This window comes from Schistocerca serialis, chromosome 2 (genome assembly GCF_023864345.2).
Source record: "Schistocerca serialis cubense isolate TAMUIC-IGC-003099 chromosome 2, iqSchSeri2.2, whole genome shotgun sequence".
NCBI classification, from domain to species: Eukaryota; Metazoa; Arthropoda; class Insecta; order Orthoptera; family Acrididae; genus Schistocerca; species Schistocerca serialis.
In genome coordinates, this window is record NC_064639.1 from 974557155 (window position 1) to 974570275 (window position 13121).

The window sequence follows — 13121 nt, forward strand, 5'->3', positions numbered from 1 at the left end:
AGGTCCGTTATAATACAGTTTAAAACACGGAACAACGCGCGATGCAAAGTCACATTGCTTGTTATTCCATTTTCACTGTTTCATTTTCGATCAACGCAAATTCGTGTTCAAGAAACAACAAACGAAAATATACTCTTTACACTTCCGTTTCGTTAGCTCATTTGGCGTAAAAAGAGCGGTTCCGTCTTGTAGCAAGAAACAGGCGCATCCGTACCAAGGAAGCAGATCTTACGGGACTGTTTCTCAACACCGTGCAATCCGAGTCTCCACGTGATCTCCGTCCACACATCTCCGCCCTCTTTTCATTTTAGTATCTTTGTTCTTCCTCTACTTCTTGTACTACTTCTTACCGCCACCACCGCAACCTCTACTTATCCCTCAGTCTCCTCCTTTCCCTTTTCGCGTCCCTCAGTTTTCCACCCATCACAAAACTGCTTTCCCGTAGAAGCGGCGCCCAAAGCACGCACCTCTGCTGCCATACCCCAGTTCCTTCACTGAAGACGAAAACCAGACGGAAGGATTTACACCAAGTTCCGTAATATTTTTGTTAATTCGCTATCCTCAGTCACAATATTTTATATTTAGACTTTCCATCGTTGACGAAACCGCGATCGTAATTCAGATGATGATCTGAAAGAATGAATTTCCCTCGGACTACAATTAAGCGTCCTATTTTAACGTAAAAAGTAAATTAAAAAATTAAGATCATTTAATTGCAATATGATTCAAATTCGTTCAACTCACACTGTAGTCCACCGACCGTGTTGGCCGAGCGGTTCTAGGCGCTTCAGTCCGGAACCGCGGGACTGCTACGGTCGCAAGTTCGAATCCTGCCTCGGGCATGGATGTGTGTGATGTCCTTAGGTTAGATAGGTTTAAGTAGTTCTAAGTTCTAGGGGACTGATGACCTCAGATGTTAAGTCCCATAGTGCTCAGAGCTATTTCAACCATTTTGAACCACACTGTAGTCCAAAGCGTTTCAGAACCACAACTCCATTCGTAAGGACCACAATGACGTTTTTTGGCGTTACATATGCTTCATTTTATCATCTTCATGTGATCAGGAAGTGTTAGTCTTCTACATCATTGGAGAACTTCCACATTTTTAGTTACGCTTCAAGCAATGCAACGTGCTTAACCCTTTGATAACCAATGGTTTCTGCTTCAAACCTCCATTTTTTAAATTTTGTTTTGAAATAACAGTGCTTTTCGCTTGAAACAAGCGATGATTCAAACGGTTCAAATGGCTCTGAGCAATATGGGACTTAACAGCTGAGGTCATCAGTCCCCTAGAATTTAGAACTACTTAAACCTAACTAACCTAAGGACATCTCACACATCCATGCCCGAGGCAGGATTCGAACCTGCGACCGTAGCGGTCGCGCGGTTCCAGACTGAAGCGCCTAGAACTGCTCGTCCACTGCGGCCGGCAAACAAGAGATGAGTGTGCACTCATGCTTTTATGAGTGGTTTCGACACGAAGCCACCAGGGCAATATGCACTTTCACAAAATTTGTAATTATATATAAATTTATTAGCCATTATGATATCATAGAAGTTTCGAGGTGTGGTATTGTGTCTAGGAAAAATGGAAATTTCGTTCAAACATATAACATGAAATGAAGGCTGCTTGAAAACAGTATGTCCCAGTGATTCCAGAGTGAAATCATGTTCTTAAAACAAATAATTGTTAAATTTATGTCAACATCTCGTTATATTCGTTGCTTACTATGATGTTGTTGTTGTTGTGGTCTTCAGTCCTGAGACTGGTTTGATGCAGCTCTCCATGCTACTCTATCCTGTGCAAGCTTCTTCATCTCCCAGTACCTACTGCAACCTACATCCTTCTGAATCTGCTTAGTGTATTCATCTCTTGGTCTCCCTCTACGATTTTTACCCTCCACGCTGCCCTCCAATGCTAAATTTGTGATCCCTTGATGCCTCAAAACATGTCCTACCAACCGATCCCTTCTTCTAGTCAAGTTGTGCCACAAACTTCTCTTCTCCCCAATCCTATTCAATACCTCCTCATTAGTTACGTGATCTACCCACCTTATCTTCAGCATTCTTCTGTAGCACCACATTTGGAAAGCTTCTATTCTCTTTTGTCCAAACTGGTTTACTATGATACTAAAGGTTAATTTGCGGAAAAATTTTAAAATTATATATTCTTTCATACTATTGGGACTGAAAGAGTTAAGCAGTTGCAATGCCCAAAATACTTCCTTGGGTGTGGAGCTGTAGCTATGAAATGCATTGGACAAAAGTGGGAGAATTAATTATTGCGAGTGACGGTGGCGTGGCGATTAATAAAGTACCCTTACCTATAAGTTAGTCACAGACAGCATCTGACTAAATATCAGTTGATAATGTAGGTGATATGACGATGGACACTTTTATATATTAACGGCAAATTTGTACTAGCAGAACCTCCACCAGAAATTCAATTCAGCCTTAATGTATGGTGCACGGCGCTAGAAAGCAATAACACCAAAACGGTGCCTATGTACTGCAGTTTCTCAGGAACGGTCGCCAGTTCTACTTCTGGACAAGGCCCTCGTAACACCAAACACCAACTGTTCAGCACAGCTCCTCGGATCGGTAACAGTATTCACAGCTTCCGCTGGTAAACAATGGGCGGTTGAAGTGGCCACTAACAGGAGTCATCTGCGGTTCTAGGCGCTTCAGTCCAGAACCGTGCGACTGCTACGGTCGCAGGTTCGAATCCTGCCTCGGGCATGGATGTGTGTGATCTCCTTAGGTTAGCTAGGTTTAAGTAGTTCTAAGTTCTAGGGGACTGATGACCTCTGATGTTAAGTCCCATAGCGCTTAGAGACATTTGAACCATTTTCGAGCTCTGATTTCTCCTATTTTATTATGATGATTATTTCTCCCTACGTAGGTGGGTGTCAACAAAATATTTTCGCATTCGGAAGAGAAAGTTGGTGATTGAAATTTCGTAAATAGATCTCGCCGCAAAGAAAACCGCCTTTGTTTCAGTGACTGCCACCCCAACTCGCGTATCGTATCAGTGACACTCTCGCCCCTATTGCGCGATAACTCGAAACGAGCTGTCCTTCTTTGCAATTTTTCGATGTTCTCCGTCAATCCCACCTGGTAAGGATCCCACACCTCGCAGCATTATTCTAGCAGAGGACGGACATGTGTAATGTAGACTGCCTCTTTAGTGGGTTTGTCGCATCTTCTAAGTGTTCTGCCAAAAAAGCGTAGTCTTTGCTTCACCTTCCCCACAATATTATCTATGTGGTCTTTCCAATTTAAGTTGCTCGTAAATGAATTCCTAGGTATTTAGTCTAATTGACAGCCCTTAGATTTGTGCGACTTATCGTATACCCAAAATTTATCGGATTTCTTTTAGTACCCACGTGGATGACCTCGCACTTTTTTTTGTTTAGTGCCAATTGCTGCTTTTCGCACCATACAGAAATTCTCTCTAGATCATTTTGTAATTGGAATTGATCGGCTGATGATTTTACTAGACGGTAAATTACAGCGTCATCTGCAAACAATCTAAGGGGGCTGCTCTAATGAGCATCTAGATCATTTATGTAAATCAGGAAGAGCAAGGGGCCTATGACACTACCTTGCGGAACGCCAGGTATCACTTCTGATCTACTCGATGATTTACCGTGCATTACTACGACTTGGCATTGATTTGTAGAGTGGTTAAATGTCCTCCTGAGGGATATCGCTCGAAATTCTGTCCAAATGGCGCGTCAGATCGCAAAATCCCGATTTGGTGAAGGGCCCTGTCCATAATGGTCGACGCGTTTTGAGTTGGGGAGAGGTCCGGCGACTTTGCTGGCCAAGGTATGATTTTGCATGCACGAAGACAAGCAGCAGAAACTCTCGCCGTGTGCTGGCGGGCATTACTTTGCTGAAATGGAAGCCCAGGCTTGCCATGAAAGGTAATAAAAGGGGGCGTTGTTATCGTCGATGTAGCCCTGTGCTGAAAGGGTGTCGCGGATGATATCCAAAGACATCCTGCTATGAAACTAAATGGCGCACCAGACCATCACTGTGGTTGTCGGGCCGTACGGCGGTCGACAGTCAGCTTGATATTCTGATATTCCACCGCTGTTCAGGGCGTCTCCAGACACGTATTCACTGGTTATCGGGGCTCAGTTCGAACCGAGACTTATCACTGAGGCCAGTCTGACGCCGGTCGATAAGATTCCAGGCCGAAAACGTCTCTGGTGGTGGCCCGGACAGCGGTGGAATACCACTCCTATTTGTCAGCCACTATACGATCCGACAACTACGAGTTTCATAGCAGCATCCTTTTACGCTACCGGCCATTAAAATTGCTACACCACAAAGATGACGTGCTACAGACGCGAAATCTAACCAACAGGAAGAAGATGCTGTGATATGCAAATGATTAGCTCTTCAGAGCATTCACACAAGGTTGGCGCCGGTGGCGACACCTACAACGTGCTGACATCAGGAAAGTTTCCAAACGATTTCTCATACACAAACAGCAGTTGATCGGCATTGCCTGGTGAAACGTTGTTGTGATGCCTCGTGTAAGGAGGAGAAATGCGTACCATCATGTTTCCGACTTTGATAAAGGTCGGATTGTAGCCTATCGCGATTGCGGTTTATCGTATCGCGACATTGCTGCTCGCGTTGGTCAAGATCCAACGACTGTTAGCAGAATATGGAATCGGTGGGTTCAGTAGGGTAATACGGAACGCCGTGCTGGATCCCAATGGCCTCGTATCACTAGCAGTCGAGATGAAAGGCATCTTATCCGCAGGGCTGTAAAGGATCGTGCAGACACGTATCGATCCCTGAGTCAGCAGATGGAAACGTTTCCAAGACAACAACCATCTGCACGAACAGTTCGGCGACGTTTGCAGCAGTATGGACTATCAGCTCGGAGACCGTGGCTGCGGTTATCCTTGACGCAGCATCACAGACAGGAGCGCCTGCAAAGGTGTACTCGACGATGAACCTGGCTGCACGAATGGCAAAACGTCGTGTTTTCGGATGAATCCGGGTCCTGTTTACAGCATCATGATGGTCGCATCCGTGTTTGGCGACATCGCGGTGAACGCACATTGGAAGCATGTATTCGTCATCACCATACTGGCGTATCACCCGTCGTGATGGCATGAGGTGCCATTGGTTACAGTCTCGGTCACCTCTTGTTCGCATTGACGGCACTTTGAACAGTGGACGTTAGATTTCAGATGTGTTACGACCCGTGACTCTACCCTTCATTCGATCCCTGCGAAACCCTATATTTCAGCAGGATAATGCACCACCGCATGTTGCAGGTCCTGTACGGGCCTTTCTGGATACAGAAAATGTTGGACTGCTGCCCTGGCCAGCACATTCTCCAGATCTCTCACCAACTGAAAACGTCTGGTCAATGGTGGCCGAGCAACTGGCTCCTCACATTACGCCAGTCACTACTCTTGATGAACTATGGTATCGTGTTGAAGCTGCATCGGCGGCTGTACCTGTACACGACATCCAAGCTCTGTCTGACTCAATGTCCAGGCATATCAAGGCCAGAGCCCGCATCTCGTGGTCGTGCGGTAGCGTTCTCGGTTCCCACGCCCGGGTTCCCGGGTCCGATTCCCGGCGGGGTCAGGGATTTTCTCTGCCTCGTGATGGCTGGGTGTTGTGTGCTGTCCTTAGGTTAGTTAGGTTTAAGTAGTTCTAAGTTCTAGGGGACTTATGACCACAGCAGTTGAGTCCCATAGTGCTCAGAGCCATTTGAACCATTACGGCCAGAGGTGGTTGTTCTGGGTACTGATTTCTCAGGATCTATGCACCCAAATGGCGTGAAAATGTAATCACATGTCAGTTCTAGTATAATATATTTGTCCAATAAATACCCGTTTATCATCTGCATTTCTACTTGGTGTAGCAATTTTAACGGCCAGTAGTGTAGTTGTCACCCGCGGTACCTTTACAGCACAAACAACGGTACGTTGACAATATTCTACGCCCCGTTTTGTTACTCTTGATGGCAAGCCTTCCTGGGCTACATTTAAGCAAGATAATGCCCGACTGCAGAGTTTCTACCGCTTGTCTCCGTGCTTGCCAAACACTATTTTAGCCAGTAAGGTCGCTGGATCTCTTCCCTATTGAGAACGTTTAGAGAATTATGGGCAGGACACTCCAAATAGCTCGGGATTTTGACGATCACATATTAGACAGAATTCATCTCGACACGATATCCATCAGGAGACCATGTGACATTCTGTCAATCATTGTCAAGCTGGATAATTGCTTATACAAGGGCTTCAATGGGACCAACGTGTTCTTGACTTGCTCAATTTGTGAAGCTCTTTCTCCTGGATACATCGTCCAATGCCTCTGAAACTGTAATGATTTGTTTGCTTGAACAGGTACGATTCCGTCCCATTCGGATAAGTCCGTCGTTATGCGTCGTTTTTTTGTTCAAAATGTTCAAATGTGTGTGAATTCCTAAGGGACCAAACTGCTGAGGTCATCTGTCCATAGACTTACACAGGCGCCGCGCAATTCGTGACATGGCGCTTCAAACCGCGCGGCCACAACGCGTGTCTCGAGTGTATGTGTGTGTTTTTTTCTTTTTTCTTTGAGTGCTAGTAGCATTATTGACTGTAGCTTTACTTGCATTTTGTACACGGCCATGGTCTTAAAAATGTCAGATTTAGGCAAAATAACAGTAAGAATATATTTCTTCACGTGCCATTATTACAAGGCACTATTTTTTGCGATAATCCGAGTACAGAAATGTTGCATTACGTTTTTGACTAGTTTAATAGTAGTGAAAAAACCATTTCTCATATCTTTTAAATTTTGAACCTCCAGAGGGAAATAGGCTTAGCACAAGGAACACGCGCCTTATATTACCGCTTGTATGAAAAACTTTCTCCACGGTTTGGCATCTGAATCAAGTGTAGCGACATGCTACAGAGTATCTAGAACGCAATAGCAATGAAAACGCGTTATTTGAAAAAAAAAATTACACTTAAAACGTTTTGCCGGCCGGAGTGGCCGAGCAGTTAAAGGCGCTACAGTCTGGAACCGCACAACCGCTACGGTCGCAGGTTCGAGTCCTGCCTCGGGCATGGATGTGAGTGATGTCCTTAGGTTAGTTAGGTTTAAGTAGTTCTAAGTTCTAGGGGACTTATGACCACAGCAGTTGAGTCCCATAGTGCTCAGAGCCATTTGAACCATTTGAACTTAAAACGTTTTCCATTTCCACTGTTCAAATGAAAAGAATAGTACTTGACGAGGAAGAACTCGAAAGAGGCACAGAACGCACAACGCAAACATAGTTTAGGATCCTAAAGAGCTACCTGAAAACGATGGGTCTGCGTCCTGAAGACATAAATACGTTCAGAGTGATGTAACAACACTAGGAGGGCTGACCTCAACAGACACGGAAAATAAGGCACGGAAGATGAACAACAAGGACAACCCCCGACGAAACATCAATTAATGAAGTACATCGTATGATGATGATGACGACGATGGGCCGAGTAATTCTGGTGGAAGGTAATGGCATCAGAGACGTAATTCTGATTTTGCGGTTGTTAATGGAAGCAAGACTAAAGAAAAATCAAGACGCGTACAAAGGATTTGTCGACCTCGAAAAAGCGTTCGACAATGTCAAATGGTGTAACATGTTCGAAATTCTGAGAAAAATAGGGGTAGGCTATAGGGAGAGACGGGTAATGTACAATATGTACAAGAGCCAAGAGGGAATAATAAGAGAGGATGACCAGCAACGAAATGCTCGGATTAAAAGGGTGTAAGACAGGGATGTAGTCATAAGAAGCAGTAACGGAAATAAAGGAGAGGTTCAAGAGTGGAATTAAAATTCAAGGTGAAAGGATATCAATGTCAAGATTCGCTGATGACATTGCTATCATCATTGAAAGTGAAGAAGAATTACAGGATGTGCTGAACGGTATGAACAGTCTAATGAGTACGGAATGTGGGCTGAGAATGAATCGAAGAAAGACGAAAGTAATGAGAAGTAGCAGAAATAAGAACAGCGAGAAACTTAACTGGTGATAAGGAAGACGATGGAGTTATGGAATTCTGATACCTAGGCAGCAAAATCAGTCATGGTGGGATGAGCAAGAGGACATAAAAAGCTGACTAGCGCTGGCAAAGAGGGCGTTCCTGGCCAAGAGAGATGGAATTTTCTGAGAATGTAAGTTTGGAGTACAGCGCTGTATGTTGGTGAAACATGGACTGTGGGAAAACGAGAACAGAAGAGAATAGAAGCATCTGAGATTTGGTAATGCAGACCAGTGTTGAAAATTAGGTGGACTAATATGGAAGTGTTATAGTCCCTCTATTGTTGCTGATCTATATTAACGACATAGGAGACAATCAGAGTAGCCGTCTCAGATTGTTTGCAGATGATGCTGTCATTTGCCGTCTTGTAAAGTCACCACATGATCAAAACGACTTGCAAAATGATTTAGATATCTGTATGGTGCGAAAAGTGGCAATTGACCCTGAATAAGGAAAAGTGTGAAGTTATTCACATGAGTACTAAAAGAAATCAGCTAAATTTTTATTACACGATAAGTCACAAAAATATGAAGGCTGTAAATTCAGCTAAATACTTAGGGATTACAATTACAAATAACCTAAATTAGAACGATGACAGATAATACTGTGGGTAGAGCAAAACAAAGACTGCGGTTCATTGGCAGAACACTTAGAAGGTGCAACAGGTCTACTACAGAGACCGCTTACACCACGCTTGTCCGCCCTATTCTGGAGTATTGCTGTGCGGTGTGGGATCCGCATCAAGTGGGACTGACGGATGACATCGGAAAAGTACAAAGAAGGGCAGCTCGTTTTGTATTATCTCGAAATAGTGGAGATAGTGTCACATACATGATACGTGAATTGGAGTGGCAATCATTAAAACAAAGGAGGTTTTCGTTGCGACGGGATCTTCTCACGAAATTTCAATCACCAACATTCTGTTGGCACCCACCTACATAGAGAGAAACGGTCATCAAGATAAATTAAGAGAAATCAGGGCTCACACAGAAAAATTTAAGTGCTTGTTTTTCCCGCGTGCCGTTCGAAAGTGGAACGGTAGAGAGACAGCTTGAATGTGGTTCACTGAACCCTCTGCCAGGCACTTAATTGTGAATAGCAGAGTAATGACGTAGATGTAGATGTAGAATGAGGAGGTTCTGCGAATAATCGGAGAGGAAAGAAATACATGGAAAACACTCAAAAGAAAGGCCAGGATGATAGGACATCTGTTAAGACATCAGAGAATAACTTTCATGGTACTAGAGGGAGCTGTACACAGTAAAATCTGTCGGAGAAGACAGGGATTGGAACACATCCAGCAAATAACTGAGGACGTATATTGTAAGTGCTATGGCCGGCCGGGTGGCCGAGCGGTTCTAGGCGCTACAGTCTGGAACCTCGCGACCGCTACGGTCGCAGGTTCGAATCCTGCCTCGGGCATGGATGTGTGTGATGTCCTTAGGTTAGTTAGGTTTAATTAGTTCTAAGTTCTAGGGGACTGATGACCTCAGAAGTTAAGTCCCATAGTGCTCAGAGCCATTTGAACCTTTCTTTTTTTTTTTTTTTTTTTTTTTTTTTTGTTGCAAGTGCTATTCTGAGATGACGAGGTTGCCACGGGAGGAAAAAAAAAGAAAACCGCCTGTAAACATGGATGCAGGAAAGGTCCTTATTGCTCCATCTAACGGCAGAGTGACGTACTGCGCAAACAGTGGTATTTTGCTTCGCTGTAATGCTCGATGCACGCTGAAGGACAGCGAGATAAAACGGGCGTTCGAGATGTCGCTGAGGTTCTGGGGTCGTCGGCCGCAGACAATGCCCTCCCAAATCCACGAGATCACCGCCGCCGCTGGGTAGACGCCGGGGCGCCGTCGACCGCGGAGTCACTCTGCAGCAGCGAGCAGTCTGTGATGAACGTCTACTGGAGCGACATGGCCCTTAGGTCCGCCCTCGCTGCAGTCTGGTGAGTCCCGGCGTTCCTTACACACAATCGCGCTCTGGGTCGCAACCGCCACAATCTCTGGACGACGCAACAGCTTCCATCTGGATACAAGCTGGTCCACTGCACCAGTTTATCTCCTCTTTAGAGCCTACTCGTACAATCGAAATAATTTTGTGCTTTCTGCGAAACATCTGGCTCGAATATCAATTGTATTCGTTTATTCTCTTGTGGTAACAAAGACACATTTCAGTTGGTCTCGACCAGCCAATCGTCTTCATGATACAGTGTCTAAATGTACATGTTGCAGGTAGTGTAGAAAAGTTTCCGTTGCCTTGTCAACATCAGTACAATGCCTTTAGACGGCCTCATGATTTCCGCTCACCTGGTCAAAACCGCTAACTACATTTTGAAATGTTCTTTTCATTGTTGTCGGACTTAAAATAGGTTTTTTTCCCCCAAAGTGTCAACTGAATACACAAAGCGTGAACAAGAGTACTTGATGATATTTATGGCAGTTTATTACACTATACATCCAAAATCGCGTGTGTGTGTTCTACAATCTTCCCAGATCACTAGTTTCGAGGAGGAGGGGTGGTTGGGGGGCGGGGGGGGGGGGGGGTAGCCATCATTCCATTCATATTGTGTTATCTTCAATAAAAAGCATCCAGCCATTTACAGATAGAATACCTCAGCGCTCTAAGGCATCAGTATGACAACTATACATGACGGGATACACAATCCGATTAAAAGTAACCGGACTCCCCTACCTAATGCGAAACTGACCACAAGATGTCATGAGAGTCGGACCCGACAACATGAAAGGAGGCGGGGATTATTGTGTCGTCATTAGAGAAGCAGTAAACGCAGAATGGGCCGGTTAAGGAGCTCAGTGACTTCGGACGTGGAGTAGTCAATGAGTGTCATCTGATTTAATGGTAAAACGGCCCAGCAGATAACCCGTCAAAAACTGAATACAGGTCAACCGTGATGACAGAAGTAGGAAACCAATAAAAGATGAACACTCTCGGCGCCATAAAATTTCTGGTGCAGTAGTTTCAAACTTTTTGCGAAGATTTTGTACAAAGATAAAGCAAAGTTATAACAATAAATTTTATGTGCTGTGAATACCCAAAAACTGCCGCAAAGTATGCTCACTGAAATTGTTCTGAGAACTACCATATTGCATGCCATCCGTTTTGAAGTCATGATGGGGATGATTTTCCTTTCTAGCATAACTTTACGCATTATAAATTAAAGTATCCCCCCGCCATTTCCGGTCCGTAAATGAACGATTATCTCAGGAACCACTGTACGGATTTTGATACGGTCTTCACTAACAGACAGACTGCTTCACAATGAAAGTTTGTATATATAATTTATTACCTCTACGCCAGACAAGTAGTCGGCTGGAGATGCCAACTCCTATCCGTACGAAGCCGTGGCGAAGAGCTAGTACTCATATACACTGAGGTGGCAAAAATCATGGGATACCACCTAATATCGTGAAAGGCCTCCTTTTGCCTAGCGTAGTGCCGCATCTCGACTTGGCTCGGACTCAACACGTCGGTATAAGTCATCTACCTCTATTGTTGTTGTTGTTGTGGTCTTCAGTCCTGAGACTGGTTTGATGCAGCTCTCCATGCTACTCTATCCTGTGCAAGCTTCTTCATCTCCCAGTACCTACTGCAACCTACATCCTTCTGAATCAGCTTAGTGTATTCATCTCTTGGTCTCCCCCTATGATTTTTACCCTCCACGCTGCCCTCCAATACTAAATTGGTGATCCCTTGATGCCTCAGAACATGTCCTACCAACCGATCCCTTCTTCTGGTCAAGTTGTGCCACTAACTTCTCTTCTCCCCAATCCTATTCAATACTTCCTCATTAGTTATGTGATCTACCCATCTAATCTTCAGCATTCTTCTGTAGCACCACATTTCAAAAGCTTCTATTCTCTTCTTCTCCAAACTATTTACCGTCCATGTTTCACTTCCATACATGGCTACACTCCACACAAATACTTTCAGAAATAACTTCCTGACACTTAAATCTATACTCGATGTTAACAAATTTCTCTTCTTCAGAAACGATTTCCTTGCCATTGCCAGTCTACATTTTATATCCTCTCTACTTCGACCATCATCACTTATTTTGCTCCCCAAATAGCAAAACTCATTTACTACTTTAAGTGTCTCATTTCCTAATCTAATGCCCTCAGCATCACCCGACTTAACTCGACTACATTCCATTATCCTCGTTTTGATTTTGTTGATGTTCATCTTATATCCTCCCTTCAAGACACCTTCCATTCCGTTCAACTGCTCTTCCAAGTCCTTTGCTGTCTCTGACAGAATTACAATGTCATCGGCGAACCTCAAAGTTTTTATTTCTTCTCCATGGATTTTAATACCTACTCCGAATTTTACTTTTGTTTCCTTTACTGCTTGCTCAATATACAGATTGAATAACATCGGGGAGAGGCTACAACCCTGTCTTACTCCCTTCCCAACCACCGCTTCCCTTTCATGTCCCTCAACTCTTATAACTGCCATCTGGTTTCTGTACAAGTTGTAAATAGCCTTTCGCTCCCTGTATTTTACCCCTGCCACCTTTAGAATTTGAAAGAGAGTATTCCAGTCAACATTGTCAAAAGCTTTCTCTAGGTCTACAAATGCTAGAAACGTAGGTTTGCCTTTCCTTAATCTTTCTTCTAAGATAAGTCGTAAGGTCAGTATTGCCTCACGTGTTCCAGTATTTCTACGGAATCCAAACTGATCTTCCCCGAGGTCGGCTTCTACTAGTTTTTCCATTCGTCTGTAAAGAATTCGTGTTAGTACTTTGCAGCTGTGGCTTATTAAACTGATTGTTCGGTAATTTTCACATCTGTCAACACCTGCTTTCTTTGGGATTGGAATTATTATATTCTTCTTGAAGTCTGAGGGCATTTCGCCTGTTTCATACATCTTGCTCACCAGATGGTAGAGTTTTGTCAGGACTGGCTCTCCCAAGGCCGTCAGTAGTTCCAATGGAATGTTGTCTACTCCGGGGGCCTTGTTTCGACTCAGGTCCTTCAGTGCTCTGTCAAACTCTTCACGCAGTATCGTATCTCCCATTTCATCTTCATCTACATCCTCTTCCATTTCCA